Source organism: Hylobates moloch, unplaced genomic scaffold (assembly GCF_009828535.3).
Source record: "Hylobates moloch isolate HMO894 unplaced genomic scaffold, HMol_V3 SCAFFOLD_23, whole genome shotgun sequence".
NCBI classification, from domain to species: domain Eukaryota; kingdom Metazoa; phylum Chordata; class Mammalia; order Primates; family Hylobatidae; genus Hylobates; species Hylobates moloch.
The window spans coordinates 34,426,244-34,447,786 of record NW_026652298.1 but is presented as its reverse complement, the minus strand read 5'-3'; the positions used below and the strand labels follow the sequence as shown (position 1 = coordinate 34,447,786).

Genomic DNA, 21,543 nt, shown 5'->3' with positions numbered 1-21,543 from the left:
TCTTACTCTGTTGCCCAGGGTGGAATACAGCGGTGCCATCAAAGCTCACTGCAGCCTCCAACTCCTGGACTCAATCCTTCTGCCTCAGCCTTCTCCTTCCCGAGTAGCTACAACTATAGGTGAATGCCCCCAAACCCAGCCAATTTTTAAATTTCTGTGGAGATGGGGTGTTGCTATCCTCGCCCAGGCTGGTCTTTAACTCCTGGCTTCAAGCAATCCTCCCAACTCAGCCTCCAAGGTGCGGGGATTCCAGGATGGGCTAATGTCCCCAGCCTGGAACCAACCTTTATGGTTATCAATACTCCCATCAGTTTAACTGCCTCTGGTATAGGTATAATATCGTTTTTTGAGATGGAGTCTCACTCTATCACCCAGGCTGGAGTACAGTGGCATGATCTCAGCTCACAACAACCTCCACCTCATGGGTTCAAGCGATTCTCCTGCCTCGGCCTCCTGAGTAGCTGGGATTACAGGTGCATGCCACCACGCCCAGATAATTTTTATATTTTTAGTAAAGATAGGGTTTCACCATATTGGTCAGGCTGGTCTCAAACTCCTGACCTCACGATCCACCCAGCTCGGCCTCCCAAATCCCTTCTTACATGTAGCAACACTCACACTGAACAATGAGTTCTCGGTTGCAAGAGGACTTTTTGAACCTGTCTATAAGTGTTTGTCCACATGTTAAAACATACAAGTGCTGAATTTTATTTTTAAATGACATAATTGGATATATTTATGGGATATGATGTGATACCTTGATACACGTATACATTGCAGAATGAGGAAGTCAGGCTAACACATCCATCGCCTCACATGCTTATTTTTGGTAAGAACATTTAAAAATCCATTCTTTTAACAATTGAGGTATAATACATTATTAACTAAAGTCACTTTGATGTGAAAAAGTCAGAACTTGGTCCTCCTGTAAGGAACTGAAATGTTGTAACTTTTGACCATTTCCCTCGGCTCCACCCACTCATATCCCCAGCATCTGGTGGGATCATGCAATATTCTCATTTCTATGCCCCACTTATTTCACTTAAGATCAGAATGTAGAGATAACCCATAGATAGGGAGAAAATACTTGCAACTCATACATCAACTAAGGAGATCATATCCAAAATATACAAGAAACACAAACCACTCAATAAAAACATAAATATTTACAAATGGGCAAAGAACCTAGATAATCTCAAAAAACATGTAAAAACCAGATTTTTAAAATACTCACTATTGTTAATCAGGCAAATGCAAATTAAAACCACAATGAGATATTACCTCATACCTGTTAGAATGGCTATCATCAAGAAGACTAAAGATAACAGGTGTTGGCGAGGATGTACAGAAAAGAACCTTTGTATACTGTTGGTGGGAATGTATATTAGCACAGCCATTTTGGAAAACAGTATAGCGGTTCCTCAAACTAAAAATAGGGTTACCCTATGCATTAGTTCATCTTCACGCTGCTAATAAAGAACTATCCAAGCCAGGGTAACTGATAAAGGTTTAACTGACTTACAGTGCCACATGGCTGGAGAGGCCTCACAATCATGGCAGAAGAGCAAGGGACATCTTACATGGTGACAGGCCAGAGTTTCTACACGGGAACTCCTTTATAAAACCATCAGATCTCGTGAGACTTGTTCATGAGAACAGCTCAGTAAAGACCCGTCCCCACGATTGAATTACCCCCAACCAGGTCCACTCGTATGACATGGGGATTATTACAATTCAAGGTGAGATCTAGGTGGGGACAGAGCCAAACCATATCACCATATGATCTAGCAATCACACTTCTGGAGATATATATACACACACACACACACACACACACACACGAATTGAGATTAAATGTTAAAGACATATCTGCAGTCCCATGCTCATTACAGCATTATTCATAATAGTGAAAAGTGGATATAACCTAAGTGCCCACTTGGAAGTTAATCGGTTTTTAAATATCATTTATACACAGTGGAATACCATTCAGCCTTAAAAAGGAGAAATTTTGTCATTTTCAATGACACGGATTAGTCCAAAGTCTATACTCATTCTACTATCCTATGACCCCAGTCTGGTAACAGATACTTTCTAGTCTGCAAGAGAACAAGAGTTGCAGAAGCTCAAATGCTAAAAAATAGATAGTGGATGATTTGCCCACTGTGATCAATATTTACCCTATGCTCAGACTAATCAGAGGAAAGACTTTTCATATTATGTTGGTTTGGATTCATTCAGTTGCAGAAACAGACCTCTAACTCAAATTGGCTCAACAGCAACAACAAATGTGTTGGAGATTTATTGGGTCCTGAGTTCAGACATGCCTGATTCCACAAATATGCAACATCGTCAGAGCTCTCTTCCCATCTCTCGGCTCTGTTTCATTTTGTTTAGTCCTTTTTCTTTTTTTCCTTCTTCAAATTGGCTGCCTCTATTTGCTGGGGTAGTTGCCATCTGGCAGCCTCGAGCCTATATTGCTTCAACTTAGAAAACCTAGCTAAATAGACGGCTTTTTCTTCTTCGCTGGAACCATGTATAGCAAAGACCTAGCATATGCTGAAAAAGGATTCTGGTTGGTCCTCCTTAGACCAATCAATGTGCCTGGTAGGAGTAGAGTGCTCTGATTGGCCAGGCTTGGATCAGTGTCATTAACAAGGTTTCCATGCTTTTCACACACGAGATGCTGTGCCATAAAACACGTCACATTGCCAAAAATAAAAAGAAAATACTTAAGTAGTTAAGAGCTACAGGTGTATACATGCTGTAGTCCATGACCTTGAATTTCGGCCCTGGGGCTTAATGGCATTTACAAAATGAAAACTATTTCCCAGCTGTGAACTGAGAGAACTACAATACTTCATGCCCTCACTTTCTGTGCTTAGTGGCAACGTGATTAGCTGGTAAAGTTGGAGAAGAAACACCATAAGACTTGCAAGCATAGTTGAAATTTAATTTTCAAGATAACCACGACGGTAGCCGTTAAGTATTTCCCCCCCATCTGGGAAAAAGCTAAGTTAATTTTTGAAACCTTGAAGAAACGAAGACCACAGACATTGCCCATCTCGAAATCGCTCTTCTTTAGTTTGGCTGCCTGCTGAGCTAATGACCCACTGACTGGGTTTTAGGCTTTTGAAAGCATAGCTCTAACATCAAACTTTCATGTCAGCAATAGCAGCCTGTCTCTAATGAATTTTTTATTTGTTTACTCATTGCTTCTCTGGGATATAAAAGTAACACTCATCTTTTTAATATTAAAGCTAGAACTTTAAGTCAGAGCCTAATCCAATGCCTAACGGTTTAAATTCACTACATCCAAGACAGCTTCCCTTTTGGAGAAATCATACTCCGAAATAAGGGGAGATGGTACTATGGGGAAGGAGTGACACGTCATGTGTATGTTCTTTTAATCCTTTTGTAAGCAGAGAGCTACGTTATTAGCACCCAACTGTGTACTGTACATCACGTGGGTTCCAGGAACACATCCACCAAACAGCTGTGCTTCCCTCCCCCTTCAAGAGGGTCAGCTCTTGATTTTGCTAACTCTTTCCTCCGCCATGTAAGCCTGGGGTTTTTTTTTGTTTTGTTTTGTTTTTTTTTGTTTTTACTCTTCGGATTTAGAGATCATCAAGAGGAGAAAGCGCCCTGCAGAGAAGTGTGGAGTGAGGGTGTTCAAAGGAAGACTCACACCTCGGAGCCACTCATAGGCCCAGGAGGATATTTAGCTAAACGTTGGGATGTTGTTTACTAGCCTTTCACACACGCATTGGTAAAAATAAAATGTATTAATACAATCGGACGGGAGAAGAGCCACCAGGATGCTAAAGACTGACTATGGAGACAGCAAACAACAGTAATGACCTTGGGCCAGGGTCCGAGTGGTGGGAAATCAAGGGAGGGGCACCAGGAACCCCTCAGGGTACTGGATATGTTCATGATCTTGATTTGGCAGTAGTTTCAGTGGAGTGAACACAGGTAAGAACTGAGTTGCATTCTTTCAGTTCACTTTATGTCAATTATACCTCAGTAAGTCAGTGTTGTGTGAGTTTTAAATAATGAAATATCATAAATCTACAAACACATGAGATGGAGTCATAATGACTAGTCTTTGAATCCCAACTCTGCAAATATTAGCTATGCAGCTATAAATGTGCAACTTCAGTTTTCTTATCAGAAAATGGGGATAATTCATGGAGTTGTGAAAAGAATCGATGAGATACTGAAATCCCCTCGTATGAACTCTAGTGTTCATACAGAGGCACTCAAACCATTAAACCATTTGGTTAATTTACACACACTCCCCTCCTCCATCCACTATAACTTAAATATATTTCCTCACATTTCTGTTGGGGATGCTTTTCTTCCTACCACTATCCCTCAAAATTCAAGGATCCACTAATAACGCAAAAACCACATCTGTTAACACATAGATGTTAACACTGACAGATGGGAGGTAAGCACAGGATGTTCCCATGTACTGTACACATTTGATTTAATCTTTCGAAAGTTCTACAGTGTGGATTAAACACATGCCCCTATTCTGAACCTTACCCAACTCATAAAAGTGTTCGTAAGAATGGTACGTGCTTTCCCAGAACATCCCGGGGGCCTTTTATAGATTCTGATTATTACACCACCTTCATTCATGTAAAAACATACTGCTTTCTAAAAATTTCATGGAGTGGCTAAGTATGGTATCTTAGAATAATTGTTTACTCCATTTGAAAATAAAAATCTATAATGTATTCACTGATGTATTCATCTTTATTAAGATCTGCTAGAACAACATATGCCAAGTTCAACTGGGACCCAACAAGCATGCCTACAGGTTCAGGGCAGATATTTTGGAGTCTGATCCATCAGGCAGTAAATCCGGGCTTTTTCCAGTACCTCCCCTGGATGACTCTAGAAAAGTCATCAACCTAAGTTTCCTTCTGTAATAAGATGGGGAAAACAACAACTTGCCAGATTGTGGTGAGAATTAAGTAGTATAGCCCTATTTACAGGCTAAAAAGCACCATTTATCTGCTGAAGGATGCAGGAGACAGACCTGACTGAGATATTCTCACTGAGGTTCCCCATTCCCAAGGGAGTGAGGCCGGTGGTCAGTTTCAATCTAGGGTTACATATCCATTGGCTACTTTAAAATATATACTGTCAGTTTGCTCTGCCATATTGAAAGTTCTTCAACAAGTCACACCTAAGTGCCATCATAAGCAGGTGGAAAAAATTACTGTTCTCAACAAGGCCCCACTCAGCAGCTTCATACCTTGTGACATAAGCAGGCCCCGGTGGCTGCAGAAAGATCTGGCAGGATAGCCACACCAAGAAAAGACAAGTTTATCTCCAGTTTAAGCTTCTCTTTCCATTTGCTCCTTCTATTTCAGGACAGACAGTACAGTTCCTTGCGTGTATCCGTTTGCACTGATGGAGACCCCACAATGGGAATTCACTGTCCCCAAACCATGTGTAAACTGGCATGGCCATTCATGGATGAAAAAGTAGACTCTTGAAATAAGGACTAGAACACTATGCAAATCTCTGAATAGGAAGCTTTCACCTATTTCCTATACATGACTATTTTCATAATACCTCATACGTGATAACTGGTATATTAAGTTGGTTCTCACACTGCTATCAAGAACCTGAGACTGGGTAATTGAGATGTTTAATTGACTCACGGTTCCACAGGCTGTACAGGGAGCATGGCTGAGGAGGAAACTTACTATCATAGCAGAAGGCAAACAGGAAGCAGGCACGTCCTCCATGTTAGGAGCAGGAGGAAGAGAAATGGAGAACATGCCACACACTTCTTAAAAACCAGATCTCATGAGAACTTACCATCACAAGAATAGCAAGGGGGAACAGCTGGGCAAGATGGCTCACACCTCTAAATCCCAGCACTCTGGGAGGCCGAGGTGGACGATCACCTGAGGTCAGGAGTTCCAGACCAGCCTGGAAAACATGGCGAAACCCCATCTCTACTAAGAGGCATGGTGGTGGACACCCCTAATCCCAGCTACTCGGGAGGCTGAAGCAGGACAATCGCTTGAACTCGGGAGTTGAAGGTTGCAGTGAGCCGAGATTGTACCACTGCACTCCAGCCTGGGCAACAGAGACCGACCCTGTCTCAAAATAAATAGTAATAATAATAGCAGCGAGGAGAAAGTCTACCCTCATGAGCCAGTCACCTCCCCCAACATTGGGGGTTACAATTTGACATACAGGCAGGGACACAAATCCCAACCACATCAACTGGATCTGTAATCTTATCTGAATTCAAGACACTTGCTTTTCAGACCCACTGACCAAGTATCAAATCCCGGCCCTCTTCCCACATTTCTGGATGACCCTGGGGATGCACTTCCCCATTTAGAAATCTGTTTCTTCCTATGATAAAATGGGATAAATAAGACTACGAAACCCCACAGGCTATGGAAAGAATTAAATGGTACAATAAATAAAGTTCTTAGCACTATGCTTCACACACACCTAGGATGCAATAAAACCTATTGTTGTTATTGCTGTCATGATTATTTTTGCTCCAGGTATTTTTCCACAGCCTGATAAATTCAGGGTGGGGGGAATATCTCCAACAGAAAGGAGACAGCATGGCATTCCTGACTTCAGAAGGGAAAGCCAGGTTGAAGAGTTTTGAGTTATCTAGCTCATTGTTTTTTTTCTGGTTCCCTGGCATGACTCTCCACTGGGACAATGTTTTTTTATAGACAAATTTCCACATGTAATAGAAAAAAAAAAATCGAGGGAAAAAAATTACACTATTGCTGAAAATTGTTGCTGGAAAAAATGAAAGACTTCATTGAAAGCCTGAGGCATTTTAGAACCAGTGTAATCAAATCCATGTCTCTGCTTGAGGATCAGAGTATCCGAAACATAGTGTGGGCTGGGTCAGTGGGTGTAGGGACAAGAAAACACCACATAACTTGAGTTACCCATGCCTTGTGTGTTGCTTTCACATCTCCCGTTGAACACTTAAAACTCAGTGATGCATTTTCTGAGCTTTTCTGCTTAGCTGAAAATCACGTCAAACAAAACTTGCTGCTCAGTTCCTATGTGTAAACTCACCATACCTGATCTGCCAACAAGATGCAGTTTCCATATCTGCAAAGGGAGGATAGTAATGATATCGACGCCTCCTAAGGTTGTTTAGAGAAGCAAGACTCACCATAAAGAAAATTACGTTGTGCTTGACACAAACTATGCTGAGCACTTTAGCCATTGTTATTAGAAGAGATAAGTAGTCTTTGGACAGCTCACATCATTTCTCAGATCTCCATGAAACTCTAAGACACTGGGCCAGAATTTAGAATGAGCAGCACAAATTTTACAACTCTCCCAAATTGCTCAAAGATATTCTGTTCTTTTCTGATGCACAAATAAAACCCAAAAGTGTGTGTGTTGTGCCAGAGAAAGAATCTCACGTGCAGTGGATATACTCATACAAAAGCTCAATCTAAATTTCTGAAACTTTTAAAGTCAAATCAATTACCATATTGTAGAAATCAAACAAACCAGGTATTTGGTTCTGTTTCCAATTTCTTAATGTATTAGATTTCTCTAGAGGGACAGAACTAATAGAATACATGTATATATGAAAGGGAGTTTATTAAGGAGAACTGACTCACATTCACACGGTAAAGCCCCAAAATAGGCCATCTGCAAGTAGCAAGGAAGCCAGTGGTGGATCAGTGTGAGTCCCAAAACCTCAAAAGTAGGGAAGCTGACAGTGCAGCCTTCAGTCTGTGGCCAAAGGCCTGAGAGCCCCTAGCAAATCACTGTTCTAAGTCCAAGAGTCCAAAAGCTGAAGAACCTGGAATCCAATGTTTGACGACAGGAAGCATCCAGCACAAGAGAAAAACAAAGACTAGAAGACTCAGCAAGTCCAGTCCTTTCGTGTTCTTCTGCCTTTCATCCTAGCCACAGGGGCAGCTGATTAGATGGTGCCCACCCAAATTGAGGGTGGGTCTAAGTCTGTCCCAGGACACTGACTCCAATGTTAATCTCCTTCGGCAACACCCTCACAGACACACCCAGTATCAATACTTTGCAGCCTTCAATCCAATCAAGTTGACAATATTAACGAATCACATTTGATATTGTTTTCAAATCTAACTATTAAGAATCAAAAGAAATATGAAAGTAAGATTTGAAGTTAGATTTTTTTTTTTTTTGAAATGGAGTTTAACTCTTGTTGCCCAGGCCGGAGTGCAATGGTGAGATCTTGGCTCACTGCAACTTCTGCCTCGTGGGTTCCAGTGATTCTTCTGCCTCAGCCTCCCAAGTAGATGGGATTACAGGCATGCGCCACCATGCCTGACTAATTTTGTATTTTTAGTAGAGATGGGGGTTTCGCCATGTTGGTCAGCCTGGTCTTGAACTCCTGATCTCAGGTGATCTGCCCACCTCGGCCTCTCAAAGTGCTGGGATTACAGGCATGAACCAACGCACCGCACTGGGCCTCGAGATTAGCTTTTCTAAATGAACATATTTATGCTGTTTTTCTGGATGACATCTTCTAGTCCTAGTCTTAGAAATATCCATTCTACAGTTAAGTACCTATAATTAGTTTCAAAATGGTACACATACCTTCAATAATCTGACCCTATTCTTTTCCTGCCATCTTCTCTCATGCATCTCAGGAGTCACTTGTACCAAATAACCTAATTCCCTGATGTTCCAAGTCTTTTTACCCATGCACCTGCTTTACTTTGCTTACATAATAAACCTCTATACATTGTTCAATTTAACTTTGAACTATCCTAAAGAAAATAGTCTCAGTGACTCAAATAGGAGTCAAAGACTTGATTTACCTGACGTGCTTTGGGGACCAACTGAACCAGATTTTTTCAGACAGAGCAGGCCTGGAGTTTCTAGGGCAAGAACAAGAGAAGGAACAGCAGAGCAGCACATGTTCTTTAGGTACCATTTGACTCATGGAACAGTTCTCATCAGGTTAATGGTGTCTTTGGAGTATGGGATTGTGGGTCATGGGGACTCACCATTTGACTCATGAAACAGGTAACCTCTAACTTCCAGGAAACTTGTGGTTGGAATGGTTAGGAGATAGTTCCAGTTTTTTATGGCTCCGGCTCAAGATCCTCAGCAAACCCATTCTGATAATTGTCCTGACAGTGCTTTACACAGCTTTCAAGCCTCTTACAGTCATGTCTACAAGACCTCTCCAAGATATTTGCCTAGTATTTCTGGGGAAGGAAGGTCAGACAGACCAGAGACACCTGTCTCTTTTTAGAAAGTCTTTAATCCTATCCTGAGAGCACCACTCTTCAAGACCTCATGTAAACCTCATCTCCTCCCAAAGTCCTCACCTCCATCACACTGGATTAGGGCTTCAAAACATGAGTTGGAACAACATTCAGCCCATGATGTGCACAGTTTTATTCAAAACACAAAATTTGAAACAGCCCATCAACAATGGTTGACTATAATGGAATTCTACCTACAGTGGAATACTCAGCAATAAAAAGACACAAGGACTGGGCACAGTGGCTCATGCCTGTATCCCCAGCAATTTGGGAAGCCAACGTGGGGGAATGCCTTGAGGTCAGGAGTTCAAGACCAACCCAAGTTACGTAGACGACACGGTCTCTACTATAAAATTAAACAAATTGTTCTGTACCAAGTATGATTCTTAATATTAAGGAGGGCAGACACTAAGGAGTACATTCTATATGATTTCATTTATATTAAAATTTGAAAGCAGCCAAAACCTAATGGTGATGGAAATCAGGTCAATGGAGTCTTTGGAGTATGGGATTACAGGTGGTGGGGATTGACTACGAAGGTAAATGAGGGGCCCTCTCTATGAGAGTGAGCATTTTATAATCTTTCTAGGCATGTGGGTTATTACAGATACGTGAAATTTGTCAAATCTAGCTGATCTTCCTGACAGATTGTGTTTTACTGTATATAAATTATACTTAAAAACCCTTGGTATACATTTGAGAGGTATTTCAGTGATCTGCAGGTCATTCGCCCTGCGAAGAATCAAAATAGTGTTGCTGTACCACTACTCAGAATAGCAAACACTTGGAATCAACCTAGGTGCCCATCAACAGTGGACTGGATCAAGGAAACATGGTCCATGTACAGCACGGAATACCATGCAGCCCGAAGAACAGAACAAAATCATGTCCTTTGCAACAACATGGACACAACTAGTGGCCATTATCCTAATGGAATTAATGCAACAACATAAAACCGAATACCACATGTTCTCATTGATAAGTGGGAGCTGAACATTGAATACACATGGAAATATAGATGGCAATAATAGACACTTGGGACTGCTAGAGCAGAGAGGAAAGGAGGGAGGAAGGAGGGAAAGACAAAAATAAACTATTAGGTACTATGCTCAAGCCCTGGGTGATGGGGTCAGTTGTACCCCAAACCTTAGCATCACGCAATATATGCATGTAACAAATCTGCACATGTAACCCCCTTAATCTAAAATAAGTTGACGTCAAAAAAATGGAGTTTCTGTACCCTGGTTTGCATTATTCATCTTTTCCTGGCTGAAGATCTGCAGAAGGTGGCTGGTTTGTTGACTACAATACTGTCAGAGGTTCAGAACGTCATGCTGGGGGATGGGGGGATTGGGGAGTAGGAATAAGACTGTTGGCTTCAAAGGAGAATTCTCCTAACAGTCATTTTATATGACTCTGGGGAATGGGGTCGAGTCTGTGCCCATCAATGGCTATTCTAATGACAAGCGAACTCAATTTGCACCCAAGTTCACAAGCTGTTGAACACAACTCATACCTTGTTGACTGTAAACACCTGTCATCACATAACTTATCACAAGCCTTTATTCAAAGTTTATGGAAATATTATGCCTTGCCCTTTTTGCCAAGCAATCACATAGAAATCAACCTACAAAAGTTTAAGATAACCCACAAACTAAGGAATAAGGATTGTAAAAGCTTTAGAACTCTATTCATACCCAGAATGACTTATTTGGCTCTGAGCATGCACCATAAGAAAAAAATGCAATGCTATTTTCACATTATAAGACACTCTCAAAATGATGCAACTCATTAACTAAGGATATTCCTCAGATTTGTCATGTTAAAAAAGATAGTCTACTATGCTAATCAACTGTATTGTACTAAAATTCCACATAGATTAAATGCATTACTTGCCAAAAGGAATGTGACATATATACAACACCCAACGCCCCCGTTACAAGCACACACACATCCTGCCTTATAATAGAAGTGTGTAAATTATCAAAAGTCTTTGCACAGAGCCAAATGCTTCTTTAGTTTTTGGCTACATGATTTTAAACAGAACTGAATGAAATGATCCCCTTGTGGCCAAGTCAAACACTTCTGCAAATAATAGCACCATGACACACATATTTCTCGGTCTGAAAGCACTTTAGGTGTCTGGCAGTAGGGTTGACATGTGCTTTAGATTTCAGTTTTAGCCTAGGATTGTAGAAATGAGTCTGTCACCTGCCCAAATGAATGTCTTAAATGTAATTTTGGTGCACACAACACCCCTTGCCCAGTGTCTAGGACAAATGGCCATGATATGAGTTTAAAAACCTGCAAGAGCAAGAGAGGTCACTATTATCTACTGTCTCCTGCACTCCTTCCCCTCAAAAGGAAATCATGTAGCTGGATTGCCAAGGGCTGCCTCAGCAATAACACTGTCACTCACTCAAGGTCCAGAGAGGGACGACCTGAGAGGAAGCTGCGCAGAGCAGGAGCACTGACCCCAGGCCTCCTCTCGTCACTTCCTAGTTACAAGACCTCGGACAATCTAGTTAGCCTCCCGTTACAGAATACTCATTCTTGGATGAGGGTTGCAGTGGGGATGCAAGTAGATGCACATAAAGGGCTCGGAACTGCCTAGCACATGGTGCTTTGAGGTTGCTGATTTCTGCGCTCCTCCATGCCTTAGCTTCCCCATCTCGTCTATGACCTAGATGGGCTTCTCCAAGACCTCCAGCTCTATCATCTATTGCCATTTGATGATTCATGGTGCCCTTCTCCATAGGCTACCCATCACTCCCCCTCCTCCCTCTGCCTCATCCCAAACCTCACACCAGTGTTTATAACAAGTCATACTTCTGAGTAAGGCGTCCTTCCAAGGACTTCCAGGGAAGAACTGGCATCATTTGCTTATTGTGGGAAGCAATGTGTGTCATGTTTAACACAACATGAGCTTTGAAGCAAGACAGAACTGTGTTCATTTACCAGCTTTGTCACTTATCAAGTGACTTTAGGAGAGCTTTGTAAAGCCTCAGGCTCCCCTTTGGTCTAATGAAGATAATAGCAGCTCTGGCATCAGGGAGCTGGTTGTTGGAAGGATTAAATTTTATACATGTGAATGTATAAAATACTTGCTGCAGTTTAAATACCAATGCATTTTAAATATTCTATCAATTGTTATAGAATAGCAGCAGTAGTATTGCCAAAGGTAGTATTCACTCATTCAAGACAGAAATAAAAACAGGAATCATAGAAAATATATAAAAACTGATGCCTCAAGAGTAGAGAGAGTGTGATGAAGAAAAGCCAAATTCAAGTGGGTTTGAATCCAGTTGTCACTTTCTGGGTATGTGATTTGGGGCAAGATCCTTCTGAGCTTAGTGTCCCCAGTTGCAAAATTGGTACAACGCGACATACCATAAGTCCCAAACTGGCACCGGGTACTTAGTATTTAGGAGGCATAAACTATATAGAAGCTCCCATTGTTAGTTTCAGGGAAGTAGTAGAGCCCACTGTTGTCAGCCTCTATGCCAGGTAAGGCTTAATGTATCCACATGGGAATGTTTTCCTGGCATAGAGACATTACTGATTCTAGGGAAACCACTGATGTCCAATGAAGCAAGAGCAGGAAACACTGACATGTAGAGTCAAAGATGGACATTTCTAGAACAGGGCCAGGAGTGCACAGAAGAGAAAGGAATATAAACCAAACTGTAAGACTTGCTTGTTCTTGCTGCCATGCTATAAGGATCTATTTGTGGCCCTATATAGCTGTTAACTGTAAATCATTATTGAAAGTAAAATAGCACTGAAAGTTTATGTGCATAGCATATGCAAATACCGTGAGTGGCATTCCAAGAAATAGCAAATTTTGGAAACTAAGTTGAAGCAAAAAAAGTTTAAGGGAAATAAGTCAACAAGTAATTCTGTGTAGCAATGCTAATCTTGCTAGGACATACAAAAACATTATTCCAATACTATCCAATGATACTCACTTGTGTATGCCAGTGTTTAAATATTCTTACAGGCTACAGTGGTTTATAAAGCAAAATATACAGATAGACATTCATTTAAAAAGGAAACCGGCTCACGTGAAGATATAAACTTTTCAAAGATACAAAACTTTGAAAAGTTTTGGACTCTTAGTTCCACCAACATCAATGCAACATGAAAGGCATTTTTCCCTATCTTGACCATTTCTTACAAAAACAATCAGAATTTTGGATAAGACAATGTTTTGTTTTAAAATCAAATGAAGGATTTTAAAGTGTTAAACATTAGTTAAATAGTTTTCGTTTGCGTAGCAATTTTCATTTAAAGTTTATTTTTGTTAATATTTTCTATGATCAAGTGTCCATTAGAAATGATTCTTACATATAACTAAAGTGTCTAACATTGTCACAATGTCAGTTTATCATAATAAATCATGTTACAGAAAATCCAAAACATTTACTGTAATCCTATTACAGAAAAATTCACTTTATCATCATGGTCATGCACTAGACAGTGTTATATAAAATACAATAAAACTTACGATATCGCGGGAATATCTGGAGGAGTCCCAGGAATTTCATCTTGTTCTCAAATCCTGAAGATTAAGATGTCAGGAATTTGACGACACTAGTGAAACTAAGTCATACATACACTTAGCAAGTATTTTCTCTGCACGAGCTTAGTTACTTGTGAATAGCCAGCTTTCAGTTAGTGGTAGAGACATACATTAACCAAATAAGTGAAAACTAAGACTAAATTAGAAATGATGCATGCTGCCCACAGTAGACACTACGGGGAATACGTGAACCAAGGCTTCAATGATTGCATCTGTACTGCCTTCTACCTTGAGGGGACAGCTCTGTCCCGAGGGTCACATGGGATCTGCAGGTCCCCACCTCTTCCATGACTGATGGCTTCACAGCTCTGTAAGTCCTAACCGTAAGCAAACACCTGACCCAAGCTGACCAGAGTACCCCACGCTGTCTACTCCCACCAGTGATTGGTCCAGAACGTGCGGCTGTGACCCAAGCATGAAATTCACCTTCCTTTTCTGGGGTTCTGATAGCTAAAGCTAGAAAAGAGTCATCTTTCCTTTCTCATGTGCTAACTACACAGCTGAGCTATAGCTGTATCAGCCATGGCTCTGGCTTGAGAGTGAGCTTCTTTGGGAGAGTAAGAGCTCCTACTGAGAGGTGAACAACACAAAAGTTATCTTGATGGCATTTCATTCCCTGTGTCCTATCCCTCCCTCACCTTATTACATAAGCCACTCAGTCTACCTTTTAACCAATTCTGGATAGAGTTAGGTTTTTGCCGACCAGAGTATTCTTTACTAATACATAATGACTTAAGAAATAGCCTGATACTCTAAAAAGAGAACCACAGGAAATGGGTAAACTCTGGCAGTTCTACATTCATTGGTGAGAAAGGCAAAACAAACAACGATGATGTAAAATGGATTTGCATTCCTATTGATGTAAAGGAACTCAAGACTGCTGTGAGACCCAAAGGCATATGTATTGGGTGTAACTTTTTAAATACAGTGTTTTTATTTTACTTTAAGTTCTGAGGTACATGTGCTGAAAGTGTAGGGTTGTCACATAGGTATAAATGTGCCATGATGGTTTGCTGCACCTATCACTCATCATCTAGGTTTTAAACCCTGCATGCAATAGGCATTTGTCCTAATGCTCTCACTCCCCTTGCCCTCACCCGACAGGCCCCAATGTGTGATGTTCCCCTCCCTGTGTCCCTGTGTTCTCATTGTTCAACTCCCACTTATGAGAACATGTGTTTGGTTTTCTGTTCCTGTGTTTCTTTGCTGAGAATGATGGTTTCCAGCTTCATCCATGTCACTGCAGAGGACATGAACTCTTTTTATGACTGTATAGTATTCCATGGTGTATATTCCATGGCCTCATTTTCTTTATCCAGTCTATCACTAATGGGCATTTGGGTTGGTTCCAAGTCATTGCTATTGCGAATAGCGCTGCAATAAACATACATGTGCATGTGTCTTTATAGAATGATATATAATCCTTTGGGTATATAACCAATAATGGGATTGCTGGGTCAAATGGTATTTTTGCTTCAAGATCCTTGAGAAATCGCCACACTGTCTTACTCTATGCTTTATTTCTAGATACTCCCTGAACACCAGCTGTGTCCTACTGCTAGAGAAGTTACATTATTGATTTATCTCCCTAAGGGCAAGGGGGCCACAGAGAAGAGTTCAATCCTTGAAGCATGAAGACACAAGAGTAGGACCTTGCAGACATGCAACTGAATGAGTAAGAGTGTGGTGGTATGAGACAGCATCCCTATAATATGGCAGCGGGAACCATCCTGGGACAGAAAGGGTAACCTGGGGAGGAAGAAATCCTGCCAGGAGTGCTCAGAGGGTCACATTGGACCAAGCAAAAGACATCGGGCTGTGTGTTCCCTGTGTCTCCCATTCCCTCAGGATGAGTTGGTTTCAACGACGCCATTTAGAGAGCTGGGCAAGCTTTCAGGGCCTGCTTCTTTGTGAACAACCACGGCTGCCCGAACCAAAACGGAAGACAAAGCAGATCTTAGTGTGCCGGCTTAATGGGAAACATGAGCCATCTGTGAGTGTTCCTTCTAGTTCATTTGCTTCATTGGCAAGTATTAAACAGCACCGTAAAGATCCAGAGAAATTATGGAAATGGGTATTAACATTAAAATCAGAGTACAGTTAGAACATTTCACTGCATAATTGTTTGGCAGGGCCTGAGAGTAAGCAGAGGATTTCCAGCTCTGATTTATTGGTCACAGGTTGTGTGACTCTTTAGAATCTCCAGGGCTAGGAGCACATTCTGGGGGGTTGCCCCTGAGATGACAATACAATTGTACCATGGTTAGAAACTGACACCGTCTTTGTCTGATTCTTGGCAACCCTTCTCCGAGCTGCTGGATTAGCATTGCAGGAGCCAAGCAGTGCACCATCCGGATAAAGGGAACACGCAGAGAATCTAGAGAAACCTTAGTACCACACTCCCGTGTCTTTGTCAGAGAACGTGTACCATGTTTGCTTGTAATTAGCACTCTGACAGACGTCAGAGAAAACGGCTAATCACTGACATGGCCCACAGTGCTTTGTAAGTAAACACCATATTGCAATAGACATGCAATTAATTATACAACCCTCCAATTAAACATGTTCGAAATGAAAATGGGGTGGGAGAAAAGCTATCAAAACCGCACTGCCAAACATTCTTTTTTCCCCTCCTCTAAGAAATAACAAATGACTCAACTCTTGAATGTCATCAGGCTGTTTCCAAGCATCTCTTGGCTTCAGGCCTGTGGCTGCTAGTGTTTCTCGGAAGTTTCGAGCTGCTGGAACAAAAGCCTCTTGCATATATTCCAAACCCAATGTCTTGACTGTTGTGTGTATAGCATTGGAGGTTCCGTTTTTTCATTTTCTTACAATGCCAGCATCCCATTTCCAAAATACTGCAGATTGTGGCACTCATTGTTCATCTCTGTACCCTTCCTTGATGACCTTGACTGGTAGGAACCACTTTAAGGTGTTTAGAAGATTATGCATATTTTCCCACACCCAAAGTGGCTGTGCATCCCACGCAGTCCCCTTTCCCGTGGATGGGAAGCCCCTGGTGTAAGCAACAGTTGTAAAGATTTCCCTGGGATCAGGCTGTAGCTAGACTTCCCAAGAAATCACATCTTTGCCTAGTTTATGGTTTGCCCTATTCTTTCCTTACTCATTTACAGGTTTCCCCCGAGTTCCCTCAATTCAAATGCCATGGCCAAGAAGAAAAGGTTCTACTTCTGGAAACCCCACTTAAGACAACTACTGTATCTTAATATTGATGTTTAGGCTGGGCGCGGTGACTCACGCCTGTAATCCCAGCACTTTGGGAGGCCGAGACAGGTGGATCACGAGGTCAGAAGATCGAGACCATCCTAACACGGTGAAACCCCGTCTCTACTAAAAATGCAAAAAATTAGCAGCGTGTGGTAGCAGGCACCTGTAGTCCCAGCTACTCCGGAGGCTGAGGCAGGAGAATGGCGTGAACCCGGGAGGCGGAGCTTGCAGTGAGCCGAGATCGCGCCACTGCCCTCCAGCCTGGGCAACAGAGCAAGACTCCGTCTCAAAAAAATAGTAATAAAACCAAAAAATTAAAAATATTGATGTTTAAACTACATATGGCAGAGACTTGTTTTCAATCAGGGTGAATTTTTATAAATGTACCACAAAGTGAGTGTTTTGCTGGCAGTTTGCATCATTTGAATCTGAACAATGGAGGATGTTTAGAGGAAGGGATGCTTGTATGAAACTTTGAAAGTATAAGAGATTCCAGAGAAAACATACAGTAAATTAGGATGATTGCAACACACGTGGGCACAGCTGTCAACCTGACTAAGCAAGTAATTGAGTACTTACCGACAGGTACTTAGAAAACAGAAGTGCCATTGTGCCCTTGAAGTGTTTTGTCTGAGGTAGACAAACACACAAAAAACATTTGAGCAATATAATGCTCAATAATAAAACATTATGTCAAGTATTACACATCTGTAAGATACACTTAATCCTTATTTTTAAAAGTTATGCAGCCATTTATGTTATCACCATTTTGCAAATTTAAAGAGGCTCAGGGAGGTTAAGCCACTTTGACAATGTCACTTAAGCTCACAACAGGTGGAAGTGTGACAATCAGGATCCCAGGCAGGTGTATTAACAAGCGAATGACAAGATTAGATGAGGTTCAAGGAACTTACATGAGAAAAGATGGCTTCACAGCTCTGTAAGTCCCATAAGCAAGAAAGTAGACCCAGAAGAGGACAGAAGCATTTCACTGTGTAATATCTAAACTGGCATGCACCACTGATAAGCCAGAGATACTGGCAAAGCTTGTCTGCTTCGCTTTCAGTGTTAAAGCCTCGTTGCTTCTACTGGGAAAACTAATAACATAACAAATGAAACTATTGTTCAGTTTCATTAAAAATAAATCTGATAAGATGGGCAGAATTGAATTAACCAATCTCAATAGAGTTCTTGTTATTGGAGCAAATGAAATATTCTCTCTAATAGAGTAAGTCCTGGTTCATTTTGGCTGGCTTGAGCAGCTCCTTGCTACAGATTTGGTTTCCAGCTCTTGGCTCTGGGCAATGCCACACTAATGTTAGTATTAGCAGGTCAGCATAACGGATCAGCATGCTAGATCTGGCAAGAGTGCTGGATGGATCTGCATGACAGATGCAGGGGCCTCGGTTACCCTTGGCAGACAAGAACTGTCCTCCCCCCAAGGAAGTTAGATTTAGGGCCCTAGAGCATGCAAAAGAGAAATGGCTCTTGTTCCAGAGAGGGTGAGGTTGGGCTAGAATCCTGGGACGGGCTGCTCTTGGAGTCGGGGATGGGAAAAACAGACACTCAGCATGCCTGCTTGTTTTGGCTGGCTCTAATTGAAGTTAGTGTCAGCAATATTTCCATTCCTTTGTACTGGCTGAAGTTCAAAGGCTCAAGATTGCATAGCTAAAGGGAAGCATGCAGGTACTTGTGTGAATACACACAGAGGGCACATATACATTTGCATTACTTTCCCCCAAAAAAGGATTTTATGCAGTTCATAAAATGTACACAAACACAAGATGGAAAAAATTGGGATCCAAGGTAGAAAACAGAGTATTATTGAATGATTAAAAGCATCTCTCCAATTACAGAGCTGAATCACTTTTTAAGAGGCTACAAATTTTGCTCCAACTCCACCAGTGGATGTGGAATATATGCACACACACTTTTTTTCCTCCTTGTTCTACAGTCATTTTTTTAAATCCTGATCCTTCTGAAGTTTAGCTGCATATTTAAAGAGGAAACTGAATAAAAGTACTAATGAATGAAAGGAGGAAGAAGCGAGTGATGTTAAGCAACAAATTTTGTCCAACTCTCCCTGCCAATTCCACTGCCTCCTTTACAATGTATTCTCGACATCACAAAGCCAAGAGTGTGGTGCTCACTATCTTCAGACCATTTATGCTCTGAAGTTTCAACTTTTGTCGCCCAGGCTGGAGAGCAATGGTGCAATCTTGGTTCACTACAACTTCTGCCTCCTGAGTTCAAGTGATTCTCCAGCCTCAGCCTCCTGAGTAGCTGGGATTACAGGCACCTGCCACCACACCTGGCTAATTTTTATATTTTTAGTAGAGACAGGGTTTCACCACGTTAGCCAGGCTGGTCTCCAACTCCTGACCTCAGGTGATCTGCCCCCCACCCTTGGCCTCCCAAAGTGCTGGGATTACAGGCATGAGCCACCCTGCCTGGCCAGAAGTTTCCTACTGAGGTAAAATTCAGTCATTATAACAATATAGTTGAGGTGCGGTTGTGTGTATAGGAAGAAATAGCAGGCCGATGTTTCCAATTCTGCCTTTGCTACTTTCTCATTGAGTGACATCACCTCTGAGCCTTGCCTTCCCTGTCTGTGAAATGAAGGTTCTAGCTGCCTTTGAGAAGAGCTTCTAGGACTAGATAAGAATATGTATGCCAAGTATCTAGTTGCGCATAGGTGAGCAATGTGGATGCATTCCCTCAGTTCACTCACGATTTACACAACACTTCTAAGTACTAAGAATGTAGCTATAAACAAGCCAGGTCCTTCTCTACTAGACCTAATAGTTTATTAAGCCATCTGTTCTGTTTATGTATCATCCACATACAGAAACTTCACACATTAACAAGCTTGCTTCTGTAATGAATGCAGTTAGGTATCTCTTTATTCGGATTTTCCCATCTGAATTTGAAAATCTTGTTTATGTTTTAGTCAGGTTAGACTTGGGGCAATGGAGAACAAACTGGTAGAGCTGGCTGGGCAGCTAGCTGTATAAAGACTTGACCTCACATTATTTCTTTATCCCTTCACTGTGGTTTAGATAGACTCCAGTAGGATTTAATCTTCTCAGGTTCACTACTGGCAGTTTAAGTAAAATAAATTTTAATTTTGTAATTCAGTCCCAGAAAGCCAAGAGGGTAGCCTTCCATTGAACTTTCTTCTAAAATTTAAAAAGGAAAGAAAAAGACAAAACCAGCTGCATTGATAGGTTAAGATGGTATATCTTCCCTGATGGTTTAAAGCCATGAAAGTAAATACTTGCCATGAAAACCTGATTTAAAGATTAAAGGTATCATCATGCACATAGAATGCCTAATTAAGCAATTTTGGCTAAGTTAGGATGTAATGTACACAACTTGACACAACCAGTTCAATTTTCAGTATTATTTCCCCTATTCGGACCCGTCAGTGTAGCTAAATTTGTAGCTAGGGCAGGACCCTTTCATAAAATTGTGAATATAATTATAAAGCAAGAGCCCACAGAGAACTTTAGTGTTGAGTCTTCTTCAAACAGCCTGTGAGAAATAGTATGGTTACATTCATGTTACAGATTAGAAAACTCATTCACAAAGTGGGTAATGTGTTCAAGGAAGTGCTGTTAATGAGTGAAAAACACAGGGAATTGAGTAAGCACACCAACTTCCAACACAGGACTTACCATTAGTATACTTCAGGACCTTGGACAGGTCACTTCCCCAGGTAGACATTGGTTACCCATAGGTCAAGTCTGGGCTACTGGACAATTAATGTCTCAACCACCTATGACACTTAATGATTTAGAGTTTCTGGCAACTTATGTGATACAATGTATTTGCGCTGTCACCAAGCTTAACTTTCTTAGTAATTCAGACCAAGTGATCATTAGATGTTAGGAAGCAATCCATTATTTAAAAATGTAGATTCCTTCACCATATAGGAAGCATATGGATATGATATTGTTTTAAGACTGAGTAAAGAAAAAAAAAATTCCAAGACTTGAATACAGTAAGATCAGGAAGAAATCAGAACCTGTCTTCCTAGAGACCCAAGCTTAAGATACATTTGAAATATTTCCTTTACTAACTCATATCCATTGTTTGGGGCAAGTTTATAGGCTTTATTTCTGAGCTAGAAGTAAATTGTAAATGGGTCAGTGGCTTCCAGAAACAAATCACCGACTTTGCCTCTCACTTGCTTTTTCTTAAATGCACCTGTGTTGCTTTCTCACTTCTATTTCTCTGGTTTTCACAATATGACTTTCAAAGTTGCTGGAAATAATCATTGCATTCCACTCACATGGAGAAATCAAAAGCAAATATAAACTGCTCTCAGCTCACTTCTAAATCTAAGCAGAGCCAAATGCTGCTAGATATCGCTTTGTATGCTGTTAAGATGCAACATCTCTTTGAATGGAATAAACAAGAAAAACCTCCAAGTGGTATGCTATTGCTAAA

At 41.2% G+C, this 21,543-nt stretch overlaps 1 pseudogene; it reads right to left on the bottom strand.

The window, feature by feature from the left end:
- Window positions 1–587: 587 nt before the first annotated feature.
- LOC116462825 (small nucleolar RNA SNORA40) lies at window positions 588–702 on the bottom strand (annotated as a pseudogene).
- Window positions 703–21,543: the final 20,841 nt, after the last annotated feature.